The sequence below is a fragment of the Phoca vitulina genome, unplaced genomic scaffold, assembly GCF_004348235.1.
Source record: "Phoca vitulina isolate PV1807 unplaced genomic scaffold, GSC_HSeal_1.0 scaffold18, whole genome shotgun sequence".
Classification (NCBI taxonomy): Eukaryota; Metazoa; Chordata; class Mammalia; order Carnivora; family Phocidae; genus Phoca; species Phoca vitulina.
Window position 1 is genome coordinate 31,901,856 of NW_022589721.1, and position 16,624 is coordinate 31,918,479.

A 16,624-nucleotide genomic window follows, 5' to 3' on the forward strand; every position below is an offset into this window, starting at 1 on the left:
GCAGAACCCAAGTACTGCACTGCACCTGCAGACCCCACTGCACCTGCGGACCCCACTCCACCTGCAGAACCCAAGTACTGCACTGCACTGCAGACCCCACTGCACCTGCAGACCCCACTGCACCTGCGGACCCCACTGCACCTGCAGACCCCACTGCACCTGTAGACCCCAAATACTGCACTGCACCTGTAGACCCCACATACAATCAGGAAGGACTGAAATGCTCAGTTTCCTACTGGAGGAAAACCCAAAAAAAGGCTATAGGGATAGCTGCCCCTGCCACCTGCTTTCCAACCACACCTCCTACCTCTCCTGTTCCGGGCTCCTGCTGCACTCAGCTCCTCATCTTGCCCCAGCTACCACGCTGCTTCCTCTGTGTAGGAGGCTCCTCCATACACTGTCACCTTGTCCAGGCCTGGTGCTCCTTATTAGTCTGAGTTCCATAGAGATTGGACCTGTCTTTTCTGATCTGTATTCCCAGGAGTCCAGTGCGTAATGCACAGGTGTCCCATAATATGTAATGAATAAGAGTAATCCATAAACTCTATGTAGCCTGGCCACCACTGCCAAATTACTCAATTGTGGGAGGAGGGTAGAATCAAAAGCATGAAGGTCTGGGGATGGACAGTGGAAGTGGTTGCTCAACAATGTGAATGTACGCAATGCCACTGAATTGTACACTGAAAACTGATTAAAATGGTGAATTTTAGGTTATGTATTTTTTACCATAATTTTCAAACTAAGTAATTTGTTGTAATGGGGGTGGAACTATGTAGACAAGGAAGGTGCACTAATGAAAGGCAGGGGTGCAGCCTCGCCCCATCTAAGACCCTCAACAGATAACAATGCCCCAACCGAACCCCACGCTGATCTACTTCACAGTGACTCCCAGAGTCGACCTGTCCAGGTTCTAACTTAAGGGTGTAAGCCCCTTAGAGAGAGACTGACCTCTTCCAACGCTGAGAGCCCAGCCCAGAGTCCTGAGCCCAGTGCACACTCAGATTAGGTGGACAGTAGCTGCCAGTCATTGTGCAGAGATTGAGCGTCAGGTTTTCTAGAGGTTGTTCTTGCCACTGACTGATAGGGAGACTCAAATCAAGTCTGACGCAGTCTCAGGGCCGAGTGAACCAATACATGAATGAATGAAACACCGAATGAGTGACTGCAGTAATAAATGTCAAAGTGGCAGGCAGCAGGACCAGCGGGTTCACAAAACCATGCTGTGTTTCTTAAACAGAAGCCGACATTTTAGGGACCATCTGAGTCCTAAAATCAAATCAATCTGACTATACTTAGAAACACACCAAAATTTCCATTAAATTATCATATTCTTTGTTTCAATAAATTGCATCTTAAAAGGAAAATCAAGGGTGGGGGGAGATCAGAATATAATTGCCAGTTCCGATCTCAAGGAATAAGGTCAATGCAAAAGCCCATTAGCTCCAGGCCCAAGAAAAGGGCTGTACAACGAGAATGGACTTAGAAATCCTATTAGAAAGAAAATTTAGGTTTAATTAACAAAGAGAGAAATTTTTTGAGAAACTAAAACTACCTCACCTGATGAAATTATCTCAAATAAAGAGCTGCTACCTTAAATCTCCAGTGCAGGAGTGAGTGAGAAAGCGGGAAATCGCTGTGTCTCCTCGCGGAGCGTGGGACAGACAAGTGCCACGCACCTCCCGCAGCCGGGCTGGCTCTGGGCTGAGGGGACACGAGAATGCGCGAGACCCACTTCCCAGTTCCGACTCATCTCTCCTACTCTGTATCGGCAGACCTCACAACACAGCAGCAGTGTCCACTTGCTGCTTACTGACCCCAGTGGCTCCGAAGCACCCCACAACCTGGCTTCTGCCTACCAGCGTACCCGCTGTGGAAACCTCTCTTAACAGACTTCACGAGGTTGCCAACAACTTCAGGGGATACTTTCCAGTTTTCCTCCCAGAACTCCCTGCCATTAACAGTTTTATCTGTTCCGATGACCCATGGTTTCCATACCCCACCCTGCCTCGTCAGTCCCTTTCTGCGCTGCTCTCCACTTCCCCACCCTGCAGACACTGCTGGTGCAGGGCCCCGGCCATCCCCTCCGGCAGGACGGCTCCCCGAGGACCGGGCGCTTCCCCTGCCTGCCGCTCACCGCCAGGTCCCTGCTCTGGCTCAGACTTGTCCCAAGCCCTGGACTGTCTGATAACCAGCTACTGCCCTCAAGGCACAGGGACATGACTCGGTGTCCAGGGAAACTCAGGACGGACCTGCCACGTCCCTCTCCACCCCCACCACACCCTGCAGGTCCCAAGGCGGGCCAATTTTCTCTTTCAAATGCCCCTGTAATGCATCTTTTCCCATCCCTCCCTGACACCTGGTTCAAGACTGCACCATCTCCCTGCCCAACCTCTGGCAGCCCCAGCTCCTCTCCCTAGTCTCCTGGAGCTCCCAGAACAGCGAGCCCACACCGCACACCTGGCCGTAAGGTCAAGTCCCAGGTGAGCTGGGAGCGAGGCTGCACCTTCGTACGGCATCAGCAGGTGCTTACTGAGCAGCAGACGCTGTGCCAGGATGGACAGACTCAGTCCCGACATCCGCTGTGTGGCTCGGGTCCTGCTGTTCTCCCTGCTGCACAGACAAGGAAACTGAACCCACGAAGCTCAAGTGACCGACCTGAGGTCACATCCAGAGGGCAGCAGAGCCCAACTGAACCACGGCCATCGGCCCTGGGCCCTCCCCATCAGCCACTCTCACCTCTGCCTGCTTCGAACATCACCTTTCACCGCTCACCCCCTCAAGACACGCACTCCAGAGACCCACTGCCTTCCTGCTCCCGTTCACTTCCTTGCTCACCCTGCTCCCCGATGCCCCCAGGAACCCAACTCATCCCTTAGAACATGGAGCCCTTACTGCCCCCCCACACACACTGCCACCATCAGAGGGTGACCCGAATCATCCTGCTCCAGCAGCGAGGCAGGAGGTGGCCAGAACAGAACTCTGACGCCTGTGTGCTCCCAGTTACGCAGCACTCTGTCCAGGTGGGGCTTGGCTGGGCGTCCACAGCGATGCCATCACGCCGCTTTCCAGACGGGAGCTTAGAGGAATAAAACTTCCTGTTACAGTTTGCTGCCCCTCTCGCCCAAGCCTGGGAGCACACAGTTTCGATGCTCGGTGCAAAGTCTTCCCTTCTCTGTCTCCCTGTGAGCCCGTGAGCTACTCGCAGCCTGCGCTCCCAGGGGCCGTGCAGAGTCTGGAACAGAACGTGCACATGGTGACATCTGAAGAGGCACGAGGTCCTTGCCTTCCGGGCCCAGAGTTCACCCAGGAGAGGGGAGGACTGCGGACAAACGGAAACGTGGCAAGGCCACGAACGCATGTAGCCGTGGCACGGACGAGACCAGAGCGGGACGGCTACAGTCCCCAGGGCAGTACCCTGCCACCTGGTGACATGGGTGACAAGCCACTCCAATGAGAGACGTCAGGCTGAGGCCCCAAAGGCCATGTGCAGCAAGGAGAGAGGCAGGCTGGCTCAGCGGGGCAGCAGGGCCGGCTCCACATGCCTGCACCGAGGGCTTCGCCCACCGGCCTGCCTTCCCCCACGTCTGTCTACTGCCTGCTGCCCAGGGAAAGGCAGTGGCTTTCGAGCTCAGGACCAGCCCTGAGCTGGACGGGCCACCCAAAACCCCTCCCAACTCAGCCAGGAGCGGGGATCACCTCCACCCACCCACTCCACCCACCCAACGACTTGTCCCCAGTCTCCCAGCGAGGATAACTGCTATTTGGCTCATCTGGACCCCAGGCCACCGTGTCTCTGTCACACCACTGAGGACAAGAATACAGGCAGGGGACTGGATCAAATCCAAGTGTTTGCTCCCAGCTTCCTTTACTTTCACAATGATACCAGGTCACCCGAGGCCACCGTCTGAGGGACACGTCCGGGACTTAGAACTTACAGTCAGGTTCAGGGGGGAGCATGGCCGAGCCAATGTGAACAGCAATGTCAAACTGGTGCAAGTAGAAAGCAAGCAGCTAAGTCTCTGGGGACCTAACAGTGACACTCATAATTAGGTGAAGGATACATGGGTGTAGAAAAGGCTTTTTTAAAGATTTCACAAACCATGGTGAGGTGGTTTAGAAAGTGGGATGGGCGGAGAAACAGGACTACCTTGCACCTATGCCCCGCGCCAAAACACAGCGTGCACTGTGCCCGCACCACCTCCCTAACCCCCGGGGTCGCCCCGGGACAGGCTTCGTGGAGGCCGCTCTGTACAGCTGGGAGCCACGGTGCTGAGCCGTGGTCCGTGTCACGGACCCTCACACGGGCCTCCAACCTAAGCCTGCCTAGTCCCAAGGCAGCTTCAGTTTGAGGCTTGCTGAGTTTACAGAACCATGAAGGCACCGGAATGGGACTACCTCAAAGAAAACTAGAAATTCAGGAATAAAACCAGGCAAGAAAGTACAGCCGCAGAGGAGCTTTAAGTCAATATTCCGTAAGCCATGAATGCGTAGTTCTTTCACTTTCCGAAGGAGAAGGCCGCACACAGGCCGACCCAGCACTTCTGTAAGGAAGCCGGAACGCACAGGGACGTCTCCCTTCCCCCGTCATTCACCGAGAGGCCGGTTCCCTTTCCCAAGAGTGCTCTGCTCTGCGCGGGGCTGCAGCAGCCGGACAGGGTGCAGGTTTGCAGAAACCCACGCGGCAGGCCCAGGAGAGGAGGCTGCCAGCCGCAAGGTGGCCAGAAGGAGGCTGAGAAGAGCACGGGCCTCACTCCCACTCCTCAACGGGTGCTTCTCGGCTCCCGCTAGCAGGTCAGTCACCAGCCTAACAGACAAAGGCAGCAGCCGCACGGGGAAGGAGGCATCCCGCTCGCTCATGGACGTGGCGTCTTTAGCATTCATAGTAGCCCGTCCAAGTGATCGTGGTGACTTAAAGTTTTCAGTAACTTTTTTATGGAAGTCAATTTGACTTGACACAAAATGAACCGTTTTAAAATGAGTAATTCAGTGGCAGTTAATGTATTCACAATATATTGTCCAACCAGCACTCCATCCAACTGCAGAACATTTTCATCACCCCAAAAGGAAACCTCACACCCATTAAGCAGCTGCTCCTCACACCAGCAGCCCCGCCCCTCATAAACTACCCATCTGTAGTCTGTCTTCATGGATTTACCTGTTCTGTAGATTTCATGTAAATGCAATCCTATCCTTTCACGCAGCGTGTTTTCAAGGGTCATCTGTGTTGTAGCACGTGTCAGTATTTTATTCCTTTTTAGGGCTGAAGAACAGTCCACTTTCCATTTTTATCCATTCACCCACTGGTAGGGGTTTCCACCTTTTGGCTGCTGTGAACACCAGTGTCCAGGTATCTGTTTGAATACCCCTTATCGATTCTCAGGTATAAACCCAGGAGTGGAATCGCTGGGTTACACAGTAACTAACTTTATGAGGAACTGTTGGACTCTTGTCTACAGCAGCCGCACCACTGACAGCCCCACAAGCCGCAAGTAGGTCCCAACATCTCCACATCCTCACCCAACACTTGTTCTCCATTTTGCTGATAATAGCCGTCCTAGTGGGTGTGAGGCGGTACTTCATTGTGGTTTTGATGTACGTTCAAAAATTACTTTTGATTACAAGTATAATCAGTGTCCACTGTTAAAAACAAATGAATTTTCCCAGACTCCTTCTGGGCTCGTGTTTCACCCTGTACTGACCTCATGCATTGTTGGTCCACCTGCCTGTCTCGCTAGGGGACTCTGACCCCTTGAGACAGTTCAGAGCAGTATCTCCAGTGTCTACTTATTCATTCAACAAGCAGTTATTAAAAGCCTCCTCCATCCCAGGCACCAGTCAAGACATTCAGGGTACAAAGAGGAAATCAAAAAATGCATGGAGACAAATGAAAATGAAAACACAACAATCCAAAATCTTTGGGACACCACAAGAACTGTTCTAAGAGGGAAGATTATGGCAATAAAGGCTGACCTCAAGAAGCGAGAACAATCTCAAATAACCAAACCTTACACCTAAAGCAGCGAGAAAAAGAACAAAGCCCAAAGCCAGTAGAAGGACATAATAAAGATTCAAACATAATAAATAAAATAATAAAAGACTAAAATATAGAAATGATGAAACTAGGAACTGGTTCTTTGGAAAGTCAAAGAAAATTGATAAACCTCTAGCCAAACTCATCAAGAAAAAGAGGGGATTCAAATAAAATCAGAAATGGAGAAATGACAACCAACACCACAGAAATACAAAGGATTATAAGAGACTATTATGAAAAATTATACACCAACAGACTGGACAACCTGGAAGAAATGGATAAATTCCTAGAAACATAAGCTTTTAAAACTAAATCAGAAAGAAATAGAAAATTTGAACAGATGGGGGTGCCTGGGTGGCTCAGTCAGTTAAGCATCTGCCTTCGGCTCACGTTATGATCCCAGGGCCCCGGGATCAAGACCCACATTGGTCTCCCTGCTGAGCAGGGAGCCTGCTTCTCCCTCTCCCTCTGCCACTCCCCCTGCTTGTGTGCTCTCTTTCTCTCTCAAATAAATTAAACCTTAAAAAAAAGAGAAAGCAAGAAAATTTGAACAGATGGATTACTAACAACAAAATTGAGTCACTAATCAAAAAACTCCCAATAAACAAAGTCCAGGACCAGACAGCTTCACAGGTGAATTCCATCAAACATTTAAAGAAGAGTGAATACCTCTCTTCTCAAATTATTCCAAACAACAGAAGAGGAAGGAAAGCTTCTAAATTCGCTCTATGAGGCCAGCATTATCCTGATACCAAAACCAGATAAAGACACTACAAAAAAATACTACTACAGACCAGTATCTCTGATGAACATAGATGCAAAAATCCTCAACAAAATATTAGCAAACTGAATCCAACAATACATTTTAAAAAAAAATCATTCACCATGATCAAGTCGGATTTATTCCCAGGATACAAGCGTGGTTCAATATTCCCAAATCAATCAACGTGATACATCACATCAACAAGAGAAAGGATAAAAACCATATGATCATCTCAATTGATGCAGAAAAAGCATTTGACAAAATACAACATCCAATCATGATAAAAATTCTCAACAAAGTAGGTTTAGAGAGAACATACCTCAACATAATAAAGGCTATACATGAAAAACCCACAACAAATGTCGCACTCAGTGTTGAAAAACAGTTTTTCCCCTAAGATCAGAACAAGGCAAAGATGTCCACTCTCACCACTTCTTTTCAACATAGTACTGGAAGTCCCAGCCACAGCAATCAGACAAGGAAAAAAAAAAACAAAACAAAAAACCACAGGCACCCAAAGTGGTAAGAAAGAAGTAAAACTTTTACTACTTGCAGATGACATGATACTATGTATACAAAACCCTAAGGACTCCACCAAAAAAAACTAGAATTCAGTAAGGCTGTAGGATACAAAATTAATATACAGAAATCTGTTGCATTTCTATACTTATCATGAAGTAGCAGAAAGAGAAATTAAGAAAACAATCCCACTTACAACTGCACCAAAAATAAAATACCTAGAAATAAACGTAACCAAGGAGGTGAAAGTCCTACTCCAAAAACTATAAAACATTGAAGAAATTGAACATGGCAAACAAATGGAAAGATATTCCATGCTCATGAATTAGAAGAACCATATTGTTAAAATGCCTATACCACCCAGAGCAAACTACAGATTTAATGCAATCTTTATTAAAACACCAACAACATAGTTCACAGAACTAGAACAAATAATCCTAAAATTTGTATGGAACCACAAAAGACCCTGAATAGCCAAAGCAATCTTGAAAAAGAAACTTGCTAGAGATGCCACAATCTCAGATTTCAAGATACACTGCAAAGCTGTAGTAATCAAAACATTATGGTACTGCCACAAAAACACATAAATCAATGAAACAGAATAGACAGCCCAGAAATAAACCCACAACTATACAGTCCAATAATCCTCAACAAAGCAGGAAAGAATATCCAATAGGGAAAAGACAGTCTCTTCAACAAGTATGCTGGGAAAACTGGACAGCTACATGTGAAAGAATGAAAGTGGACCACTTTCTCACACCACACACAAAAATAAATTTAAAATGGGTCAAAGACCTAAATGTGAGACCTGAAACCATAAAACATAGGCAAAAAACATCTAGAAGAAAACATAGGCAGTAATTTTTTTGACATTGGCCATAGGAACATTTTTCCAGATGTGTCTCCTGAGGTAAGGGAAACAAAAGCAAAATTAAACTTACTGGGCCTACATCAAAATAAAAAGGTTTCACACAGTAAAGGAAACCATGACAAAAGGGTAACCTACTGAATGGGAGAAGATATTCGCAAATTATATATCTAGAAAGGGGTTGATATCCAAAATACACAAAGAACTTATATAATTTAACACCAAAAAACCAAACAATCCAATTAAAATGGGCAAAAGACATGAATAGACATTTTTCAAAAAAAGACATCCAGATGGCCAACAGACATATGAAAAGAGACTCAACATCTCTAATCACCAGAGAAATACAACTCAAAACCACAATGAGATACCACCTCACACCTGTCAGAACGGCTAAAATCAGACACACAAGAAACAAGTGTTGGTGAGGATGTGGAGAAAAAGAAACCCTCATGCACTGTTGGTGGGAATGCAAACTGGTGCAGCCACTGTGGAAAACAGTATGGAGTACTGAGGTTCCTCAAAAAATTAAACACAGAAATACCATATGATCCAATAATTCTATTACTGGACATTTATCCAAAGAAAACAAAAACACTAATTTGAAAACACCTATGCTTATTGCAGCATTATTCGCAAGAGCCAAGATATGGAAGCACCCCAAGTGTCCATCAACAGACGAATGGATAAACAAGATGTAGTATATGTATAATGGAATATTACTCAGCCATAAAAAGAATAAAATCTTACCATTTGCAACAACATGGATGGAACTAGAGGGTATTATGCTAAGTGAAATAAGAGAAATACCGTATGATTTCACTCATATGGGGAATTTAAGAAATGAGAGAAAAACCAGACTCTTAAATTCAAAGAACATACTGGTGGTTGCCAGAGGGTAGGTGGGTGGAGGGATGGGGGAAACAGATGATGGGGATTAAGAGTATACCTATCTTGATGAGCACTAAGAAACATACAGAATTATTAAATCACTGTACTACACCTGAAACTAACATAACACTTATGTTAATTACATCTGAATAAAAAGACACTCAGGGCTCAGCAGTGAACAAAACCTCATCCTTATCCTGACAGAAGGTACACATCACTTCTAGTGAAGGAGACACACAATGAACTAGGCAATGCATAGCAGGTGGTCAGGGCTACAAAGAAACGGCAGGGCAGGAGAGTGAATGCACCTGGAGCTACATGGCCTGGCCTCTCAGTCCACCTGTCCCAGTTTTATAGGGAGGACCAGACAGGGGGGCAAGAAATGCCCCAGAAAGGAATACACACTCAACTTGAAAGACAGTGCAGAATCAGCCAAGAGCCTCCTAACTCTCATCAGCAGCTCTTACTGCAGGATTCCCAATGGTCCAGGTCCGAGGCTGAAGGCACCATCCCCCGCCCGACCTGTGCACATGCACGTCCGTGTTAGCAGAAGGAGTCACTAAGATCAGCACTTGGCAAATCCCTTCAGTGGAGGAACAGAAGCAGCAGCAAAGAGCAAGATTCTGCAAATAGGCAAGAACCAAGCAACAGTGGAACCAAACAGATTCGAAAACAAAAATGGCCCAAATGTGAATTTTACATCACTTTTTTAAGCAGTTTATTGGAAACAAATTACTGTGTGAATTCTCCTTGGTTGCTGTTTTAATGAGTGGAAGCCCCATCAGGATACTCCGTTTTCGAGGCCTGGAAACGGCGATGGGGCGTGGAGGGGGCGGTGAGGAACAGCAGAAGCTACAGTGGGACTGTCCCCTACTTCACGCATGTCAGAGCCATCAGCTTTGATTTTTCTCAGATGCCATGCTAGGCACCGTACAGAATCCTCACATCACCCTACAAAAGGACACATAGTTATACCTGTTCTCTGGGTAAGGAAACATAGTTCACAGAACCAAAATCCAGCTACGGCCACTCGCCACTCGGTGAATCAGCACAACAGCCCCACAGCTAGACGCCGAGTCCACGCTCCCTGCTTGCTGCCCTCCGAAGCATTTGCTGAGCATCTGTCACATGCCAGAATTGTGGGAGGAAGGGAGACAGTCCTTACCCTTCAGGAATTCAACTTCCAATTGTGAAATGAGTAAGTCACAGGGACGTAATGTACGTAGAGGGAACGCGGTAATATTGCCCTAACTGTGATGACAGATGGTAACTAGACCCATCGTGGCGATCACCTGCTAATGTATATAAAAAAAACAACTCTCTGATGTACACCTGAAACTAATAGGTCATTGTGTCAATTATACTTCAATTTAAAAATCTAATTGGGGAGGAGGGAGTAAAGATGTCCGAGTAGTAGGGGGTCCCTGGGCTTGCCTCATCCCCCGAACACAGCTACATCACCATCAAATCATTTTGAACACATAGGAAATCGATCTGAGGATTAAGAGAACAATCTGCACAATTAGAGGGAGAGAACATGGCAGGTACGAGGTGCAGAGACATGAACTGGGGGAGAGAAAAGGAGAGGTGCTGCAGAGGGGAGGGACCCCTTTTCGTGGAGAGAGAAAGAGAGAGTGGGAGAGACAGCAGCGCATCAGGTTTAAGCAAAAAAAACACTCCCCCAAAACCACTGATTGGGGAATCGCGAGGAAGTATTGCAAGTTTTTACAAACAGTGGAGCTCACATTCTAAGGTTTTATTTTTTTTTTATTTTTATTTTTTTAAAGATTTTATTTATTTATTTGAGAGAGAGAGAATGAGAGAGAGCACATGAGAGGGGGGAGGGTCAGAGGGAGAAGCAGACTCTCTGCCGAGCAGGGAGCCTGATGCGGGACTCGATCCAGGGACTCCAGGATCATGACCTGAGCCGAAGGCAGTCGCTTAACCAACTGAGCCACCCAGGCGCCCCATTCTAAGGTTTTAGAAGTCCACGCCATTCGTCGGAGTCAAGCCAGGCAGGCAGTGGTGCTCCCGGGGATAGGGAGGGTGGAGGCCCGGGAACAGGCAGCGTGGTATAGGGAGAGAACGCTCCACCTCCTGGAGTACATTTGGAAGAGGGTCTAGTGCCTCTCCAGGGACAAAAGGCCCACCAGGCAGCAGGAGCAAGGGACAAAAGCCACACAAAAGGCAGGTAACCTGGTCGCAGCTTCCCACTGTGCTTCATAGACTCCAAGCACCTGTGCGGCCCGGCGACTGCTTTTCTGGAACAAAATGGCACCAGACACATCGCTGCGAGGCTCTCCTCCAGAGTAGGGAGCAGGGGAGTGGGTCCATGCCCTGCCAGGTCCTTTAAGAGTTGGAGTTTTGAACCAGCCATGGGCCAGAGATGAAACACAGAACTGTGGCACCAGGGAGCCGACGGCCAGGAACAGATAGGTTAAGGGCAGGGATCTCATGAAAGCCCGAAACACAGGAGAGGAGATTGTTCACTTTTCTGTCAGGGCCTCCTGAACAGTGGCAGGTGCAAGCTCCCCTCCTGGGGGAACAGAGGGCAGAGTGATGCCATCTTCCACCCCTGCCTGCCACCAGTATGATGGGACTTCAGAGAGAAACACAGCATCTCCAGCAGAGGCTGGAGCCGCTTACCCCAAACCCCGCCCCCTGCGCCCAGCAGGAGCATCTTTACTAGGGTAGGTGTGACTGTGAGCCGGCACAGTGGGCCTCTCCCCCAGAGGACCAGCACAGGTCCCCCACATGCACCAAGTCTACTGATCACAGAGTGCTCCAAAGCATCAGCTTCAGTTCCAGTCTTCTCCCCTCCCCTTTGGGAATCAGGCTTATAGTTTTTTGCTTATTTATTTTTTCATTTCCTTTTCTCTTTTTTTGGATCAGGCACTTTTTTTTTCCTTTTTTTTTTTCTTTGGAATTAGGCTTATAGTTTTTTTGTTTTTCAGTTTGGGGTTTTTTGTTCCTTTTCCTTTTCTCTTTTTTGGATCAGGTTTTGTTTTTGTTTTTAACCAGGCTTATTTTAACAAACAAATCAAAGCACACCTACTTAAAGGTCCAAACACTCCCCACAGCAAGCAAGGAGGAATTCTGTAGAGGACCAACCTATGGGAAAGAGCAACCAAACACAACAGCAGAGTGCACACAGCAAACAGGAGAAATAGCTCCTGAAGTGCCAGGCCCTGGACAGTGTAGCACCTCTTCTTAATATAGCATTACTCTCAGGAGCAGGAAACATAGCAAGCTTTCATAATATGCAAAAGACAGAAACCTAGACATAATGATAAGATGGAGGAATTCACCCCAAAAGAAAGATCAAGAAGAAATCACAGTCAGGGATTTGCTCAAAACAGATACAAGCAATATATTTAAACTAGAATTTAGAACAACCGTCATAAGAATACTAGCTGGGCTTGAAAAAAGCATAGAAGACACTGGAGAAACCCTGGCTGCAGAGATAAAAGATCTAAAGACTAGTGAGGCCAAAATAAAACACCCTACGTGAGAGGCAAAACTAAGTGGATGTAATCACAATGAGGATGGAAGAATCAGAGGAACATATAAGTGATACAGAAGATAAAATTATGGAAAATAATGACGCTGAAGAGGAAAAGGAAACTATTAGATCAGGAAAGTAGTCTTAGGGAACTCAGTGATTCTACAAAGCACAATAATATCCGTATCAAATAAGTCCCAGAAGAAGAAGAGCGGGAATAGGGGGCAGAAGGCTTATTTGAACAAATTATAGCTGAGAACTTCCCTAATCTGGAGAAGGAAACAGGCATTCAAGTCCAAGAGGCACAGAGAACCCCCCTCAAAATCAACAAAAACAGGACAACACCACAACACATCATCATGAAACTTGTAAATACAAAGATAAAGAGAGAATTCTGAAAGCAGCTCAAGACAAAGGTCCTTAACCTAAAAGGGTAGGCACATGAGGCTGGCAGAAGACCTGTCCATAGAGACCTGGCAGGCCTGGCACAATATATTCAACGTGCTAAATGGGAAAAATATGCAGCCAAGAATACCTTATTGAGCAAGGCTGTCATTCAGAATAGAAGGAAAGATAAAGAGTTTCCAAGACAAGCAAAACTAATGGAGTTCATGAACACTAAATCAGCCCTGTAAGAAATATTAAAGGGGACCCTTTGAGTGGGAAAGAGCCCAAAAGTAACAAAGACCAGAAAGAAACAGAGACAATCTACAGGAACAGTGACTTTACAGGCAACACAATGGCACTAATTCATACCTCCCAATAATTACTCTGAATGTAAATGAACTAAATGCTCCAATCGAAAGACATAGGGTATCAGAATGGATTAAAAAAAAAAAAAACACCCATTGATACGCTGCTTATAAGAGACTCATTTTAGACCCAAAGACACCTCCAGATTGAAAGTGAGGGGATGGAAAACCATTTACCATGCTAATGGACACCAAAAGAAAGCTGGAGTAGCCATCCTTATATCAGACAAACTAGATTTTAAACCAAAGACTGTAATAAGAGATGAAGAAGGACACAATATCATAATTAAGGGGTCTATCCAACAAGAAGATCTAACAATTGTAAATATTTATACCCCCAACTTGGGAGCACCCAAATATATAAATCAATTAATAATAAACTTAAACTCATTGATAACAATACAATAGTAGTAGGGGACTTTCACACCCCACTCACAGCAATGGACAGATCATCTAAGCAAAAGACCAACAAGGTAACAAGCTTTTTGAATGACAAACTGGGCCAGGTAGAATTAACAGATATATTCAGAGCATTTCATCCTAAAGCAGAATACATATTCTTCTCAAGTGAACATGGGATGTTCTCCAGAAGAGATCATATACTGGGTCACAAATCAGGCCTCAACCAGTACAAAAGACTGAGATCATACCACGCATATTTTCAGACCACACTATGAAATGTGAAGTCAACCACAAGAAAAAATCTGGAAAGACCACAAATACATGGAGGTTAAAGAACATCCTACTAAAGAATAAACAGGTTAACCAGGAAATTAAAGAAGAAACGTAAAAAATACATGGAAGCAAGTAAAAATGAAAACATGACAGTCTAAAACCTTTGGGGTGCAGCAAAGGTGGTCCTAAGAGGGAAGTATATAGCAATACAGGACTTCCTCAAGAAGCAAGAAAAGTCTCAAATACACAACCTAACCTTACACCTAAAGGAAGTGGAAAAAGAACAGCAAATAAAGCCTAAAACCAGCAGAAGAGAAATAAAGATTAGAGCAGAAATAAATGATGCAGAAATTAAAAAAAAAAAAAACCGATCAATGAAACTAGGAGCTGGTTCTTTGAAAGAATTAATAAAATTGATAAACCCCCAGCCAGATTTAAATCAAAAAGAAAAGAGAAAGGACTCAAATAAATAAAATCACGAATGAGAGAGGACAGATCACAACCAACACCAAAGAAATACAAACAATTATAGGAGAATATTATAAGCAATTATCTGCCAACAAATTGGGCAATCTGGAAGAAATGGATAAACTCCTAGAAACATATAAACTACCAAAACTGAAACAGGAATAGAAAATGTGAACAGACTCATAACCACTAAAGAAATTGAATCAGTAATCAAAAATCTCCCAACAAACAAGAGTCCAGGGCTGGATGGCTTCCCAGGAGAATTCTACCAAACATTTGAAGAAGAGTGAATACCTATTCTTCTGAAACTGTTCCCAAAAAAACAGAAATGGAAGGAAAACTTCCAAACTCATTCCATAAGGTCAGCATTTCCTTGATCCCAAAACCAGAGACCCCACTAAAAAGGAAAATTACAGACCAATATCCCTAATGAACATGGATGCAAAAATTCTCACCAAGATACTAGCTAATTGAATCCAACAGTACATTAAAAACCCAATTAGGGAGACAGATATCAAACTATGAGGTATATGGAACGAGTCACAGGAGGCTCCAGGAACACGCAGTAGGGCATGAGGAAGGAGCCCAGGGAGAAGCTGACAAGAGTCAGAAGGAGTCCTCACAAGGAGACTGTGAAGGCATCTCTGAAGGAGAGCACGGAGGACGTGGGTCACTCACAGTCCAACATCCGTTCATGCTGCTTCTGATAACCACGTCCCCACTATCCTCGCCAGGACACCCCACCCAGCACCTAGTGCACGTGCTCGGGGTGGGAATGACCCAGACTCAAGGTGGGCCTGAGGCTCAGGACTAGCCAATGCCAGCCTCCATCAATCTTGGGCAGGTGGCTGGGGATGGGGAGGCAGGACCAAGATTTTTAGTTAAGAAGGGAAGTGCATGCCCTTTTCCATCATCTTAAACCTAGGGGAACACAGGCCTGCCAATTCTGGCTGGCCACATTTCCACCACAGGGATGCTGAGATATCAATATGCTATCAATCTGCAGTAAACAGAGAAGAGAGTTAAGAGAGGAAGCCTGAATCCGAAAATAAATCTACACCTATACTTTCCCATCAAATGAGCCAGTCAATGACCTCTTTTGAGTGAACCACTCACGGCTGGGGTTCCTGCACGAGCAGCATCAAGAGTCCTGCTAGAGGAATCCAGACTCGCGACGAGTGCACGGCGGTAGGGAAGAGGACTGACGGCGTGGCGGCACACCTAGCCATTTGTTTCTACAGAACTGTGACCAGAGAGAGGGAGGTAAGACCAAGAGCTGGGAAAGGGGGCAGCAGGAAGGAAGATGGACCCACTCGGGCCCTCCAGACTCAGCCTTCTGCTCCCAGCCTGGGTTTCCCAGAGTTCAATCCTGTAGCTTGCAGGGACTTCACACAGCCACTGGGGAGGTGACACTCCGAGTCCCATCTGGACCTTCGTTCTTACACAGCTTCTTCAAGAGCTCAAGCAGTGAAGGAGAAGCAATTAACAGGTCACCATTTGGGCATTTCTGGGTCTCTGGCTACACGATCAAAATGTCCTCCTCCATCTTACCATCCTTATGCATAAATATTAGGGACAAAACTATCACTAAAAACAGAAACAGACAGGTGGCAGTGTATATAAGTGAGGGGAAATAATCCTTTAAAAGAACATAGAAAAAACTACTAAGTAAATGTTCAAACATTACTCATTTATTCACCCATTGCAAGCATGGTTGAATTTCTACTATACGTATATAGAAAGTCAACTCGGCAACTGAAGATTAATTCCTCTGGAAGAACAGAAGTAAAAACTTTACTTAGAAGTCACTGAGGGTCTTTGTGATTATGCTTACAGCTGTGTCCTGTTTAATCTTTAAGAGTTATTAATAGCAGGAAATATAAATAGCGATGTATAAAAGTAACCTCCAGCATCAGAGCACAGAGGAGGCGAGGTCCTCCCCACGAAGCTCCCCCACTCCCTGGTGACACCACGCACACGAACCCCTGACACTGCAGCTGTGGGGAGAGCAAGCTGGGGACCCAGTGCCCACTCCTGACATCGCTGTGCTGAATCCTGGTGCAGGAAGGAAGGAATATTTAGACCTCTTCGTGCATTAAAAGTCACATTCCAGTGTAGGGTATGACCACACCATACCAAGGCACTCTGTGCAGGA

General features: G+C 46.1%; 1 protein-coding gene and 1 pseudogene across 6 annotated transcripts in view; both read right to left on the bottom strand.

The window, feature by feature from the left end:
• The window catches only part of LOC116639571, a 15,334-nt pseudogene extending 9,754 nt beyond the window's left edge, over positions 1-5,580 (bottom strand). The window contains exon 1 of the transcript XR_004300874.1: positions 5,518-5,580. The product of XR_004300874.1 is annotated as a 60S ribosomal protein L15-like (transcript). The remainder of the gene's footprint in view (positions 1-5,517) is intronic.
• TRAPPC9 (trafficking protein particle complex 9) overlaps positions 1-16,624 on the bottom strand; it is a 542,203-nt gene that overhangs the window by 320,160 nt on the left and 205,419 nt on the right. The gene's annotated exons all lie outside the window — the stretch shown is intronic.